The sequence below is a fragment of the Dromaius novaehollandiae genome, chromosome 7, assembly GCF_036370855.1.
Source record: "Dromaius novaehollandiae isolate bDroNov1 chromosome 7, bDroNov1.hap1, whole genome shotgun sequence".
NCBI lineage: Eukaryota > Metazoa > Chordata > Aves > Casuariiformes > Dromaiidae > Dromaius > Dromaius novaehollandiae.
Window position 1 is genome coordinate 7,594,840 of NC_088104.1, and position 17,266 is coordinate 7,612,105.

The 17,266-nt window shown below is 40.2% G+C and overlaps 1 protein-coding gene across 2 annotated transcripts in view; it reads right to left on the minus strand.

Moving 5' to 3' along the window:
• Nucleotides 1–17,266, minus strand: part of THSD7B (thrombospondin type 1 domain containing 7B) — a 329,723-nt gene that overhangs the window by 165,233 nt on the left and 147,224 nt on the right. The window lies entirely within an intron of this gene.

Genomic DNA, 17,266 nt, shown 5'->3' on the forward strand with positions numbered 1-17,266 from the left:
TGATCAAATTAAGGTTACTGAGCTATTCTGTCCCACTGCAAGCCCAAATAAGGCAAGGCAAGCATCATCTTCCCATGACTTTTGAAGTCAGCTATTCCAGCTGTAGATCAGAATCTAACAGCAAGCAACACTGAACACCGCAGCCAAAATCATGGACTTTGTACTGTTACAGTTGTAAAGCGGAAGGCAAGAGATTCTGTACCAGAAAGTACAGTCACCTACACACACGGAACAGAAGAGTGCTTTCTGCCAAAGGATGAGAAACTATTTCAGAGCTTTGGTCTCGACTGCATTTGTTTTGAGAGGAATACTTACATGTTAAGAAGTAATGGGAAAGGTTTCTTTGAAACAAGGTAAAGATAGCAAGATTTTAACTGCTCTCAGATAGTCAGTTAAAATGTATTCCACTACGGATGGAAAATACTTTAAAGTCACCTCACTAGCAACATAACCTTCCAACATATTGAAATCTGGCAGAAGTGTTAAATTAATACATACACACTAACAAGCACTCCCACAACCATGAATGTTTAATCTAATTTTTCACTAGCTGACAATGTACCAAATAGCTGCTACATTTTTTTTTTTTTTTAAGAAGTCTTGAGATATGGAAAGAACTAGAGGAAAACTACTATAAAGCAAGGAACCACAGAAATGCATTCAGAGGAAAAAATCTCTGGAGAAATCCCTGGACAGAACATTATCAGTAAAACAGGGAAGATGGATAATGTTAACATCTGGAGTGGGAGAGAGGAGGGAGAAATGGGAGTTAATACAAGCACCAGGGAAGTCTGCTGGTATATTCAGTAATCATGGGGTTACATTTAGATGATGTATAGAATACTTCCCAGCAATATATAACATGTTATTGCTTACGTACTATGTATATGAAGAGATGCAAACAAAATGAGCTTTCAGAGGGTGCATAACACCAGCTGACTGCACAAGGTTAAGTTATTACATACCAGCTGACTGTTGGAAAAGTAACTTTTCCACACCTTTAGGGGTCTTAGCCATGCATCTTAACGTCCCAGACCATGACAAACGATTGGATAACAACTTTCACTCCTCTTGTCACCATCCATCTTCTTAGTAAGCTTATTTCTTCAAATTCTGATGATGAACCTCTGTAGTCACTTATCTGAGCAGCCAAAAATTTATTGCCTTTACTAGAAAATGAAATTCTCCTCCAAGAGAAATAGAATGGACACAAAAGGGCAAATTTTCACCCTGCAGTGTGTGGATGAAACTATCTTTCTCTCTGTGGATAAGACTATCTTTCTCTTTAGTGGGAACTATATACATTTATTCTGCGTCTGAATTTGGACCAAAGGTTATCTCCTGTGTTAATAAGAGTGGGTAATTTCCAATTAAAAAGAGCCTACAGATGATAGAGATGCCCTGATCAGAAAAAAGAGGCCCCACACTAATCCTGCCTTCACTGCACATATTTGATAGTGCAGCCAAAGTAAAGTCTCCAACATACTTACTAATTACTTTGGACTGCCTCCAACTGCTGTCACTGGCAGGGAATAGGAGAAGCCTTCAAGGAAACAATGTACCAAGAGTTCAAAGATGATACTGATATTTTGGGAAAGCCCTGAAGGAGTCAAGAGACAAGAGAATGGTGGAACAAAGTATTGTAGGACTGATATGGACAGAAAACACTGCCAAATTCTGCGGGCTTCACAAGTAGCTGTATTAAAATGTTCTGGCTTAGCTGGGCGCAGTTCCAGAACTGATAGGATCCAAAGTGCGCCCTAGCCAGAAACTCCACGGCATTCATGCTGGATTTAAATGTGTGATATCTCCAGCAGTTACTAGAGCCTGCAGTAGAGACTGGAGTATAAAAAGAAGAAAAACTGTAGGATGGAAGTCTGTAAACAAGCTGAAGGAATTCATATCTGCTTCTCTCTGTGTTCAACGGCAGGAGTTGATACTTGAAGAGTGGTAGACAGAGGCCAGTGTAGACAGAGGCCAAATTAACACCCACGGACGTGACTGAGGGATCCAAAGGCACATCATTCAAGATGATCAAGTCCCTACTTTTGTCTGATCAACTAAGAGAACAAGCTAACCCACACGAGTCACACATGAATCTCAGAAGAAAGAGTATTAAGAACAGTCATTCAAGACTCAAGTATCAAGCTGCACAGATAGCCCTTAGTTAGCTTTCCATTAAAAATATCCATTCCAGCTCTGCAATACATAAAGGGCTGCAAGAACTGCAGGTGCCCAGAGCGACATCATCAATATTGATCACAGTGCAGGTTCCACTTCATTAGGAATGAAGTGAGCAATATTTCTCATGGGAAAGGAAAAAGCTGATCCAATTTTAATCAAACCGCTGTACTAAAATGCAAACCTTGTGGAATATTATTTTAATTATTGCTCTTTACTCATGCCAACTTCAGCCCATAAAAAAGAGATGTTTCTGGACAGGCAGCCAAAACCGTAAGCTGCCAGGAAGGTGTATCTGCACTATGCTGCGTAACGGCACCCAGGCCAGCTCTGGAGCCAGCAACAGCGGTTTCCTAGCACAGCACTTCACCCTGGGCTAATCAGCCCAGCAAAGAGCTGAGAATCTGAGTTCATTAACCGAGCTAAAACTCTGTGCTATCACGGCTATGCTGTTTCAGAGATACAAACCAGTCTCTTCCAATGAAGTGGGCAGTACAGACTTATTAGCTTACTCCGACCTACCTACATACTACAGTACATAAATCCTAAAGCATTTAACCTTCAAAATATATGTCTGGGAATATTGCCAGTGAATATTTGAAAGGAATTACAGGAAATGTATTAGTTGTCACTGAAAATGAAAATATGGGTCTCAATCAAAAGCCTACGTAAGGGGGATTTTTTCCCTCCTGTTAGTCCAGCAACCATGCTGAACAAAGCGAAGGCTGCATGACTAGTTCAAGACAACACAGGGCAAGCCCATGTTTTTAAAAAGCTGTTTTATCTACTGAAATAAAACATTTTGCTTTTTTTTTAAATCAGAATATAACCTCATTAAATGACAGTGTGAGAAGAGAACATATAAACCAGAGAGAGAAAAAAAATAAAACTTTCTGAATAAATTAATGTTTATTGCTTTTAGACTTTGATATTCTGGTCTTTTCTACTTAGACGCAGTTTAAATGTATTACTTGCTACGGCCTTTACATTAAACTCAATAAGTCTGGCAATTTGTGATAAAATTCCTTATCTCTCTCTCTCTCTGAACTTACCCAAAGATCCAAGGTTAATTTGCAGATAATATTACTTCATGAAATAATTATCTTAGTCTATGGTACTTAAAATAACTAAATTTGAAAACAGATATTTAAGCAAACGAAGCTGTCACAACTACAGGATGAAGGCTGCTCCCGCTCGGAGCTCGTCCCCGTGCCGCCCAGACCTCAGTGCTGCCCTCAGCACCCCGGCTGGCCCCGCCGGGACGGGAAGGGGATCCAACCTGAAAACCCCACTTTCCAAGCCAAGACATGCCAAGGGAAGCAAACGTCCTTCCTAGCAGGAAGGCCCTGCCGCAGACGGCCTGCTCCCTGATGGGAGTTTCGGGCAAGGCGAGGACACCGGTGCCGGGAGCTCCCGGCAGCCCCACGAGCTGCAGCCGGTGGCATGGAGACCCTGCTTCCCCGAAAGGTCTCGGTGGGCACGGGCGGCCACGGCGCTTTCATTTTGGCAGCGTCATCGGTGACAAGGGGAAAAAGGATGTTATGAGAACAATCAGCTACATACGCGCATCACCAACAGGGTCTCCTCACCTCTGAGCTGAACAGGTCCAACATCCTTCTCACGTTCTTCCCATCGTGTCTTACCTCGCAGTTTCCTCCCTCTTTCCTGAGGATCTGCCCAAGGTGCTTTTTTCCTTTCGCATCCCTTAGCCTTTTCCAAACCTGGCACCATCTCTTTCCAGCTCCTGGGCTTGCTGCAAAATGCCTGTCCTGAGCCGTTCTTTCCCATCCTGCTTATTTTTCCCAACATCCTCCTATTAAACTATACAAATATATTCATTCAGTAAATATCCCCTTAACCAGGTCAGCTTACAGTATTCACAACTGATTACAGAGCAGCTCCAAACCAGTCACAGAAGCAATTACGCAATCGTATCGCAGACGACTCTCTTTAATCTTAATACGCGGCTGAAGATGTACATGCCGATATTCATTTGCAGGACTCATTCATTTCCGAGCATTGTACACCATTTGTTTTACCCTCGCTTACACAGCCCTCTCATGTATTTTTATTTGTAAGCTTTGTGAACTGTCAGAAAATATGAGCTCAGTACTTCACCCTTCATCTAAGTACATCTTGCACAAAAAAGTAAAGAATTGAAGATCCTTTCAGAACTATTAAAAACAGGCAGTTGTAGAGAAGAGAAATCAGCAAAAGGCTGCGGGATGCTATAGTTTCAACAGAAAAAAAATGGGCTTTTTAAATCACAGCTTTATTTCAAGACATTCATTTATTTAAGCATCTTGGGAAAACAGGTTGCCATATACTATTAACATACAAAAATATGCTCTGTCAACCACATGCAGTACTACAGACATTTTGAAGACCTAAATAAATAATGTATTAGAAGATGTAGCCTAGTCTGTATTAATGCAGACTACTACGATATAAATGAGCAGCAGGAGTAGAATTATTTTCCTGGGATTTCAGTTGTATATAGCATTAAAAGTGAAGGTCTTAAGATACTTACTTATTGATAGGCAAGAAACTATTACCTTTAGATCTATGCGTGCCCAGGGAGCTCTCTGCTAAATTTACAGCCTCAGTGAGTTTCCAAGACAGTTACCAAATCAGTCAGCTTTATTTGTAAACAACAAGAAAAAGAACAAAATGCCCTCTTGGCTCTACTCTCCTTTGACACAGCACTAAACATACAACAGAACAGAGCTAACTTTGTATTAAATGGGAAATCTGGCGGAACCAGGTGAATTCTTGCTTTACTAAATTTTGCACCTGATAACAAAACCAGAATTCCAGCTTATGGGATCATCTTGGTTTCTACCATTCATTACAGGCAGCAAAAAACCCCGTCCCTCATCTGCTTGAAGCGTTGATATAGCCACTTTAAAAGAACTGCCCAAGAATATACCCTACAATTTATGAGGACTTACCAGTCCTATCGGAGCATCAGCTTTTCACTACAAAGACGACTTCGTATTTTATAGCTATTTTATAACATGAAAGGAAAAAGCACCGCTTTTCAGTTGCACACATGTTGACCCAGTATGCATGGGTGTGTTGACTCATTTTTCTTGTTTCTCGTTTTTTCTGGCTCTGGGCTTGGTGATAGCTGTGTCAACATAAGGGTCCATAGGGCAACACCATCATCAGATGGTAAAACACAGACCACAGCTCCCAGGACAGAACTGAACACAGCAATGCTTACAGTCCAATTCCCACATCTCCGTAGGAATTTTTGAAAAAATGCACTGGTTCTCAGAACCACGGTAAAAGGGTGCATTAAAATTACACCATATGGGAGGAACTGGCTTCAAAACTGGAAAAGGCATCCCACCAATATGAGATGATTCAGTTTCTAAAGAAACTTCATCTCTTATATACATTCCCTTGGCCAACTGCCTAAAAATACAAATTGAACAGGCTGTTTATTTGAAAAGGAATTATGAAAAATCTTATCCTGTTACTTGTTTAACTCTTTTAAAAAACGGCAGTACCCAGTTTTAGATAATTACAGATGTGCTTCATACAGACAGAAAGCAAGAAAAACACCGAACAATGGCATTTAAATTGTTCTCAATCTTCTCAAAGAGCTAATCTTTCTCAATTCGCTAATTCACTTTCACTCCAGTACTTTATAAAAGCTCCCTTTTATTAAATATGAGATCCAACACAAATAAATGCGATAAGTGTAATCTATACTTAAAACAATAGCTTGGCTTCCAAGTTTCAGCAGAATTAGGTGTTTTTCTTTTTTCTGGCTGTTCTTAGCCCATTACTTCACCTCACAACTTAAGAACTCAGTCCTGTAACCTAGGTCCACTGAGCTCCTGTGCTTCTGCACAGCCCACGATCTATACGAGGATCTGACTCCACTCCCACGGAGAGCACCAAATCCGTAAGGAATTTTGCCGGCAAGTAGTAATGAGCAGTTAGAAACTGTATCCCACAGCCATTCTCACTGCTCTGCAATTTCTCTACTATTTCAGTAGGTATTTTTTTTCTTTGCATTAGGACCACCTGACAAATTGCAAATTGCTGCCTAACAGAGCATCTTGGCTTTATATTATTTAATTAGAATTAAGAGGAAGATCTACTTTGAAAATGAGAGAACAATATGCCACAAAGCCAATCCCTTCAGCGCCGAACTGGTCTATAGTTTCCATCTATTGAATTCCTGATGTCAGTTTGTCAAAATGTCTTACTTGAAGGGAAGGGCCTTCGCTTCCGGCACCCATTAACCTCAAAACAAGTAACTAAATTTGTTTTAATCAGCCTACTTCATAAACAGCTTGATAAGATGAAACTCAAAGAAAGTGCAATACTTTAATTTTCACTCAACAGCATTCAGGACTACTATGTAACGGCACCTCAAATAATCATTTACGTCCAATATGCTACGTGCAGCACAGAAGGAATCGGCTACAGAAGAAAACCTTCTGTAGGGCCACCCAGCAGGACAGGATTAAATTACCCAAAAAGCCCTCATGTTTCCTCTACAAAAAGGGCTGTGGTTGGAGATCAATGTGAGTAGTTGTCTAGTTATCCTAGAAGGATTTCCTCATATAAACTTGGGAAGAAACTTGCTGCGGATGCCTATAGCGTTAACTTCCCGGGCTGCTCTGTGAGATCTCCTTCCTGAGCCGAGAGTGCAGCGCGCGCAACAAAATACCCGGGCTTCGCTCCTTGGTGCGGTCTGAGGAGCAGATACAGAGCACATCAGCCCTGCAGGCTGCTTACAGCTCTCTACTCTGCCCTGACACCTCCACCTCTTCCCTCGTCCATCTCTGCCCATGCCAAACCCTTCTGCAGCTGGAAGCGCAAAGGCTACCAATGCTGCAGTCTGCTGCTGTAGATACTCACTACTGAACTTGATCGCAATCCTGAAAACACAATAAATTGCTTGCAGAATCGAGTTTAGTTTATTCCCTTCCATATTACCTGGGGAGACTAAATTCCTAGAATTTAAACTATCCTACCTCATGCAAAACACAATTAACTCACTCTGAAACTTGTTTTCCTTTCATGAGATATATCCTAACTTGGATTCTAGCCTACTGGTCCTCACATACGGAACGCAATAAAACACAGCCAGGCATTTGCTTACCCTAATGATCTTCTCTTGACTTTAAAGCTTTTATAATGTTTTGAGTTTTTCTCCTGGAAAAAAACTCTTGATTAAAATAACTTTCCTTACCAATTCATCAAAGCATGCTCGCTGAACCAGAAATTGGACAACTTTTCAACTATTAAGAATAAAAAAAGATCTAGTGCATTGCAAACTGTCTGTTGGCTTGTTTTAGCGTCTTCCTAGGCTGTCTTCCCAAGGAAATGAGCATACGCCATCATGCTGTTTATTCATCTGCCAAATCCCAGAAACTTTTGAAACTGATTGCTAATTTAAACCAAATTTGACAGAGAGGTTGGTCCTATAAAGAGTTACACATCCACTTGAACTAGCAGCTGAAGAGTGGAGGAAGTCTCAAGTTATGGCCATCCTGAGGAGAACGTTATCCGCTGTGCTTTGTTTGCTGGCCGGACAGCGGCTGGCGGAGCACCAGGGCCCCGAGCTGCTTCCCCACCACGCGGGAAGGAAGGGCTACGAGATACAGAGAGGAGCAGTACGGCAGGGCAGGCGGCTGAGGGCACGGCAGGGAAATCGGGATTAGCACGGCGGGGGACAGCTGCCACATGCATCTCAAACATCAACCTTTCTTAGTTCACTTATTTTTTTAAAAAGTAAATATTTTGTGAACATTTCTGCAAACCATCACCCGCCCTTCCAAAACAGACAATTCAGGACAACCGCCTCAATGAAAGGTTCCTGCCTGCACAACCCAAAAGCGTTGTATCCAGGTATCTCAAGGGGATATTACAGACAGGAAACTAAAGCCCAAGGAAGTTCTGTGATTTGTCCCATGTCACAATCATCTAAAGAGGCTATCAAAGCTCCACCAGATAAAACCAGATGGAAATATCTCAATGTGAACATTATGGAGAGCTATTTGGTTCTTTTTAGAGGACACCCTCATCCTATTTCACATATCCAAACCAAAGAGGATGGGACTAGAGCATGCAATGCCTTGGAGGGTCTGCTTTACTCTTTGTCACTAGGGCTGACTGTAGAGCCTGCCCTCTCCCAGACCCAAAGGATAGCTTGGGATGAGAAGGCACATGTTTAAGACACATGTCTTAAACCAACCCTACTTCTTACATTCCCCAAAACTGTGAGCATTGCACAGGATTTTTGAGACACTTAACACAAATGTTATCAACTGATAAACAAGAAGTAAGAAAAATACCAGTGTGTGCTCCATTTCTTCATTAAAAGAAAGGCAGTGAAATTCTTAATTGGTTTAGTTCCAAAAACCATAACCTTCATGGATGAGATTCACCCTTCCCATGTGCTCCTCCTGGTAACTTAGGGTCACAGCTCCAGAAGAATTCAGTCCCTAATATTGCATTTCAAAATGATCCTTCTAGTCTCCTTCCTCCTCCATAAACAAATATCAGTCTTTGAATTAATTTTAGTCATTTTCCTCTATCTACCATTTAAATATTTTCAGAGTTCAAAAAGGATCCTAGCTTGCTCATTTACATCTCCCCTTTGTTTAATCAGTGTTCCCTAAGCAACGCAACACAACTCTAAAAAGAAAGTGAACTCAATATACATGTGAAGTTACACTTAGCTCAAAGAAAAGAGCCAAAACGGTATTTTATGCTGTATGCTCAGTTTCCCTGAGAAAACAAGGATTGCTACTTGCACTTACAGGTATTTTTCTTGTTTCTCATTTAAGCAACATGGGATTTTTTTCTGCAATATATTGTGAGGGGTAAAAAAATCTCTTTTAAGGTTTGTTTTCCAGATTAAAAAAATTATATAAATACATGTGCTGTTATAAAATACAATGAACATTATTTCAGTCTTGTAATTGGGAAATTAAAAAAGGAGTCAGTGAAAAAAACATTCCTTTGACTTGAAAAAAAATGGTTTGAAACACTTTTTGAATAAATAGCTTAAAATTATACATTTTTGAACTAGCCTAGTATACAAATGTTAATCCTTTTATACAGTGGATTCAAACCTATGGCATCGGCGTAACAGATCTACAGGACGCGCCCACACCGTGCTCTTTAGGTAACCTTTACCACAATCTCAGATCAACTTATGGCAGACTTATTCCATAACATTTAAAACATAAAAGGGCAATACAGATCTCGCAGTAACGAGTGATGTTTACACTTTGCTTAATGTTATCATTCCCATTTCTTAGAGGGCTATCTCAAACCACTGTTCCAAATCTACAAGTGTGACAAGCTTGGTTTCATAAAAACCAGCACCTGCTGCTCCCTCCCACTAATGCTAGTGGGAGCTGGGTCTTTGAAAATACCATCTCCTCTCTTCCACAACAGCCACAGGGAAGAAATGGCCTTTGCCTTCACCATCTGAACACTGTAAGTCTTGAAAAATACCTTTTGGACACATTAGGTACTAAAAAGGAGCAGTAGATACTGAAAAGGATCTTGTTTTTGCACAGAAATTCACACGAGTGAATTGTGAGACACTGCACCACAAGCTCACACTTAGCTCAACTGGCATAAACAAATGTCTTCACAAGTAGATCTAATAGCTGCCATCGACAAGCACAGAGAGGACGAAAACTGGCTACATGCCTGGATCAACTCAGCTATTTCCTTTAGGATCAACTACCTCCACTGGTATCTCCGTCTGCCAGCTACACAGAGCAAAATTCACTGGGTACTGAGTACACCTGCTTTTGGCATGACTGTCAGGACTTGGATAAAGCACAGCCACAGGGCAGCTGGAAATCATGCCACTTACTGGCCTTTAAAAATAAAGGAAACTAATTAAAGTATGTTTGAGGTCACCCTCTAGATGCAGGCCCATAACCCTCCCAGTTTCTCACCATGAGATTCTCCACCCTCTATTCTGACACAGCATGCCTGACTCAGAGACACAGATATTTCTGCAAGCATAGCTACTACAAGAACGGCATACAGACTTTTGAGTTTCTGCCCTCCTTCGCTTGTGGGCCATATGTCCGCTACAATCTTGAATGAATTAAGCTATTAAAATGTTACTGAGCAAAGAAAGCGCATGATCTGTATGCCTCTGCTCTTATTTTTCAGCAGCTCTTACCGACCCTAAAACTAACCAAAGCCGATCTCCTCTTTCTTCTGCAGACACCAGTTTCAGTAGAGCATGCAAAGGCAGTAAGTTCACTTGAATTCATGATGGTGCCTGTCCTCCAACTGTCAATACACCATCCCAAGAACAGTCACAATCTGTATTTTGTCTTTTTAAGTGTTTCCAGCAGGAGATACCAGTATCTGCCACAGTACCAGCAGCTGGGAGGTAAGGCTTGATGGACATAACTATATCCACTCCTCCTGACTTGCAGCAATCCCCAACAGCCAGGCTGCTCAAAGAACAGGTCAGTTTTCATGACTACCAAAAAACGGGTCTCAAATCTACTAAACAAATCACCTACCACTCCTCAGGATTTCTGAAACACTCAGCAACCTTGCTATTACATTGCAATACATTACTTCCATCACTGTTGCAAACTGATCAAAAGCCTTCAGTCCACTAGCCGCCTCCTCCTGGCCTCTATATGCAAAATGTATGAAGGCATTTGAATTACCTGTGTTCTCTGCTTGGTGACCTGCTTGTTCTAAATCATCACTTGGATGACTTAAGAAATTATGTGCGACAGTTGCTTAAAGACACTTCTGGTTTAGCATAATTATCCTGGGTCATCGTTAGGTAAAATTACTCCCAAAAGCACCTACAAAAACTTTTTTCTAAAACATAAAGCTAAAGGGCATTTTGAACTGAAGTGACCAGTTCCTGCTTCCTGAGTCTATTAATTAGAAAGATTAGGTCTTCAAATAAAATAAAAAGAGAGGCCAATTTTACATCCTTCAGAAGACGAAAAGCCTGATGAATGAGAAGTAAGGATTCAATCTACTTGCGAGAAGGCTATGCACATTGCCCTTCAGGATCTGTGTTCCCAACAGTTAATAAAACATGATGTTTTCAGATTAACAGCTCCAATGGCTAAGGTGGGGGAAAGTCACAGATTAAGGGGCAGAATCAGCAATTTGGTGCAGGAGGCCAAGCGCTACAACAGTGATTGAACCTGCAGACTTAGAATATCTGGTTCGTGTTTTATTTTATTGGTTGTGTGTTGCAAGCGTTTTGGGTAATCAGATAATTTCACCTTTCCCTATGAAATAATTCCAAATCTCACAGCCTAAAGTTGTCAAGTCCCCAGTCTGCACTCACATGAATAGTCCATACTGTGCAGTACGCGTATTAATCAAACCTTATTCAGGCAACACTCCCATTGTGAGTTCTGTCATGCTGATGCTGACAACACATAAATTTTATCCAAAAAGTGTACAGTTCGTTGTACAGTCTTTCTGAATCACAGTAACTTAGGAAGCAGAGACAAACAGTTTCTAATCCAGTGGCTGAGCCATATAACTTTTATCTATACGTTGTGCACTCATTTATTCCTTATCACTAGAAGCGCGTTCTTCACCTGTCCTCAGTAAGTTAAAGCCCTCCCGGGTATATTCAGTGTGTAGGCAGATCTGGAAAAAAAATTACTGAAAACCAAATATTTTTTCTTACTCCAGGTATAGTCAGACTGAAGGCAGATATATTTCCATGTAACTTGAAAGCAGTTATATTAATTTTACAAAAAAAATTGCTTCTTTGGCTTCTAAAAGTTTTAGTTTCTGAAATAAAGAACGATCACAATCTAAGCTTATGCTGCTCTTACTTACAGGATAAACAAAAATCTAGATGTACTACTGGATGTAGCATATTGTGATGTGTCACTGGACATTTTGTATCACTGGAGATGTAAAAACTTATTCTGACATGACAAAAAACATATTTAAAACTTTTTTTCAGTAAATTTAACACAGTGAATCGTTTTTCTGAGAAATTAAACAGACTGCAAATTTACTCTGCATCATTAACCCATTACAACATGAAAAATCAGGAGTTCACTCCAACTCAAATAAGGACACAGACTTTGCAGATATTTGTATTAAATGAGCCCTTTTCAGAAAGCTGCTAGCTTCATGCATTGAATTGGGAATAAAAACAGCCAGGTTTTGTACTTCTAGTGTCTTTTTTCTGAAGAACTCGGAACACTTTTAGAGGCTTTGTAAATGCTTATTTTATATTTTCTATTTCCAAATAGCCAAATACATACTTTCCATGTAATGAGGCTAGTGACAAGACCAAAAGCAAAGTTGCCACAAAAGTTCATGCCCCTTGCGATATTCGGTACTGAGCAGCACACACATTGCAAGATGTCTCTGTAGATGACCTTTTTTTGGGACCAAAAGATACAATGCGATTGAAATGGAAGTGCAGACAGGTAGCTAAACACAGCTTTATTAATATTCTACCCCCAAAGAGTCTTCAGCCTTCTCTAAGTGCAGAGTTTCACTGTCAAGCTCTGCCAGAACAAAATATTGGATCTTAAAATAACACTGCTTTGATTACCTTACTTCCTTTTACTCTTTGCTTGAATTTCAACAGGATTTTAGTGTCTGCTCTGTCAATAGAGCCGTGTGAATAATGGGTTTCTGTTTGGGCACTGAACCAGAAAAAGAAAAGAAAGAAAAAACTGCAGAAGGAAAAAAAGTAGCCTGGAAAGAGATTAGGAAAGGATTAAGGAAAAAGGGTAATTTCAGGATAAAACTAAATGTTTGTTTTAATCTAAAAAGAATATTTTGCTTTTACACTACTTAAATCCTCTTTTAAATATATTTTGTTTTTTTATTTTGTTTCAAAATTGGTCTCTTTCATTTATAGAAAGGTAAACCTAAAATGCTTAACCCAGAAAAACCTGAAAGAAAACATTTTGACTCACTGAAATATTTTCTCCATGGCTAGAGATAAAATTGTGAAATTGAACCAAAATTTGGGAATAGATGTATTTCATCCCAAACATTTACTTTTTTCAGTGGACTAATGCTTAAAACAAAATCAGCTGTCTCTTTAGCAAGTGCCATGTTCTAGATACTGACTGCCTAGAACCAAAGAGATTACACAGATGAATAAAAGGAAAACTAATTAACTGTATTAAAAAAAAATTGTATTAAATACTTTCTTCAACAGGAAGGCAACACAGCAATTTAAATGCCCACAAAATAAAATAATCCAGACGCCCAAGCTGACAATGTACAAAGGAACAGCGATCACTCAGCAGCTTTGGAGAGCCAGATTCTTGTTTTATTACTAATCTGCATTACATTTCCTTGATTACATTTATTAACTAGAAGTAAAACAACCTTAATCCAGTAAAATCTGAGTATTTTTGAATTAAACTCTGTTGCTGATCTGCTGATTTAAAAAAATGAAGCCCTTTTTTATATAAATTTATATTTTTGATAATTTGGACGCCAAGTTATTCGCTATCACAGAGGAACTGACTTTATTCCTAATGCCTCCTCTGATGAGTATCAGAACAGCCAGAAGAAAATTAACCAACGATCACACGGGAACTACAACAAAACACATTGATGACTTGTGGATATGATTCTGAATAATAACATTTTACAATCTACAAAACATTGCTGATAGTTGAGATTTTGTTTAGAGCATTCTAAGAAACATTTACAAAATGCTTGGAAAATGAATTATTTGTATGAGTCATATTCATTATTTCAGGAATGTATTGCTATATTTCCTTTACCTATGTCAAGTATGCATCCTATATGAGCCCAGGTTGGACTGTTCACCATAATCATTGCCCTGTTCACAAGCTACATGGCTATAGAGTGCAGTTCTGAAAATCAGTCTGGTTCAACATTTATCTTGTTCCAATCTATTAACGTATTTTCAATACAGCCTAATACGGATGTGAAATAATAATAAAGAGGGTTCCTACACTCTTTCATCAGATTGAACCCAAAACAGCCTTCATACATTGATTTCAGCTGTCTTTCTTAGCATTATGCATTAGCATAAATGAAAAGATTGGGAAACCGCCTATGAAGGTATACCAATTCCCATCTGGACCGACGTTTTACCTGCTGACCCCGAGCCAATCATAATCTTTCGTCTTCAGCATTGCACTCTTTTTATTGCCCTTTACTCAAGATGCCTGCGGCCACCACAAGGGCACAGCACACAAAAGATTATGGTCCTTATTTCCAAAAAATGAAACAAAATACATTTTTGCTACTGTCCAGTTGCATTTTAAAATGAGAAGGTTTTGACCTTGTTTGCGGTTTTGTATCTACTGAGCAATAATATTTAAGGAAAGCAAGTGAACTGGAAAGTTTTCAGAGTTATTTTCATCCAGTCACTGCACAGCGATGCGTTTTGGTGCTAATCAAAACTGTCCAAATTTCAAATGTCAAATACTTGCAACAATCTGATTGAGAATACATTGCAAACAGGAGATTATTCAATTCCTTGTTGAACAAGTTAAAATAGCAACTCTGAGAAAAATCACAAACAATTCTTGGGTTGTTCGCGAATACAAAAATAAGAGTTTTCAAATACATTCTTTGGTCTGAATTATCCATGCACCTCATCACACAGTCACATAATGTAGCCGTCAGTACCATCTTCCATCTTTCCCGTGCTAGTCTTCTGGCCTCACAGATTTTGTATCCTTTGTCCATCACAATACTTTAGTAAGTAATTAATGAACAACTTGATGAAAAATTTTATTTGGAAGAAGCACCTGATACAGCTCATCCCCATTCTACACACTATTTCCCTGCCTCCTTTTCATTATACCGTTGCCTTCAGACCCTGCAGAAGAGGTGCACTCAAGGAACATGGACCAGACACTAAGAGCTTCTCACAACCACAGCCCAAGTCCCAACAACGTATCAGCAGAGATTAGAGATGCTGCTAGATGGGAACAGGCAGAGCTGGCAGGCACAGAGCAATGGGAAGACTATGGTCTTTTCCGTCCTCCCACATTCGCACCTACACTAACTTCTCCAAATCTTAAACGACAGGCTCTAGTTGCACCATGAAAAAATGCTGTGTGCACCATGTGCACTACGGAAGCCCTTTCCTTACGGACCCAAATTCTGCCTACAGTAACTCCATTAAGAAACAAAACCCAGTTCTATACCTCCTGACTAAGTGGAAGTAAAAGAGCGTGCTATGCCACTGAAATCCATACAAACCCCTGCAAAAAGATACTGCCATGACAGAAAGGCTTCAGAGAAACACCCTTTAGAAATGAAGAGGAGGAGGTTACAGGGGGCTCCCAAGGCGCGGTCTCAGCTGGAGAAAGGGGTTAGCCCCCGTCCCCTGCTCCCCTCGCCCCCCTTGTCGCAGCAGGCACTTTGGGAGCTCAGCGGAGAACGGGGAAGGGCGGGAAGCTGCTGCGTGTGGCTGCTCTGCAGCCTACCTGCTACGAGCGGGGCGGACAGATTAGCTACTTCCAGCTTCTAAAGGCAACTCCGCTAAGGCACTGCAATAGGAGGACAGCATCATGCCAAAAAGCCTGGCATTAATAGCAAAAGGAAGACGTCTGGCAGGCAGGGCTACACAGAAGCATGAAGTTACCAGATCAACATACACCAGCCCCAAATGAACTCTGCTGTCAAGAAAAGGGTATGTAGGATTTTGTCATTTAACAGGGTCCAAGAAATGTATTTTTTATCTCTTTTGGCATTCAGTGGGAACACTGAGTAACCATGCTAGGCAAGGGCTACAGAAATGATCTTCTGGATTTGAGGACATAGATTTGAATTCTACAAAAGACATTGAAGTAAAGGAAAACAGCACATAAAGCAGCCACCCTAAATGCTTTCAGCAGCGCGGTTACTTGCATAGAGTCCTGAAATTCTGTATGAATGCTGAGCATTACCATAGCCCTCCTGCTGTTTTACCCAGAGTTGATTTCTCTTGCAGTTTCTCATGATTTCCTATCAGCTTCCAGCTCCCAACTAATCAACTATCCCGAGCAAAACACTATGCCGTTCTGCTGCTTACTCCAGTTTTTATCCTGGAAAATATACCAATTGTTTCAGTGGGAATCTTGTTAGGAGAACATTATAGAAGGAGCAAAGGTTATAAACAAAGCAATTAGTACTACTGGATTGACAGAAGGATAAACAAATTGACATTTTCAACCCTGACTTCAAGGATTTTGACAGTCCCTATCCTACTGGATTAAAGATTCAGAGAAGCTTAAAAGCAGTATTAACCAATACTTCTAATCTGTCTAGTGATCCAGATTCTTCCCTGTGAAATCTTCTAAATTAGAAATGGACAATGTTTGATTTTAGTGACAATATTTGTCACTAGAACATGCACAAAGAAGTAATAGGGAAAAATGTACTGTGAGACTTAAAGCACCTTGTTGAACAATTAACTAAAGAAAATTCATTTCAAAGGCACGGCGCCTCAAGGAGCCTCAACCTGAGAGAACAGTTTGAGCAAAGACCAGTGAGCATCTGCCATGTTATCCGCTCTTCTTCGGTGTCTCAAGTTGGTGCACAGAAACGGATGCTGGCACAGTTTTGGAGAGCAAAGTACATGGTGCTCCTTAGCGATACGAGCATCCATCTGCATGCGTCACTGCAGAACTGGAGCTACAACTGCGATCACATATCTGAGGACACCGCTTGCACAAAATTCAGCAACTTCTCTCTCCTCTCTACTCAGTTTTGGCTATATCGTTTTGTAACAATTGAAGATACTGCTCCATTTCCACAAGCTTACAAGAAAGCTATATATATTTCTTAATGCATTTCAAAAGATTCTTTGCTCTCCAGGCAAAGCCGCTGCTATTTAATTCTGTCAGTTACTAATGACTCATAAATGACAAACTATTTTTAACCACTTGCCAATTAACGCATCTTGTTATCAACTTGGAACTATTTCTTGTGATCAGTTTAAGCACCATGTAATAGAAGAATTCTCCATCTCAGATATAATATTAGGCTCTAAAGCTCCACAGTTTTGCCTCTTTCGAGATAATTGTACTGTCTCAGTGTGACTAAGGACTGCAAAATCAGGCTCGATGTAATTGAATCTAAGGAT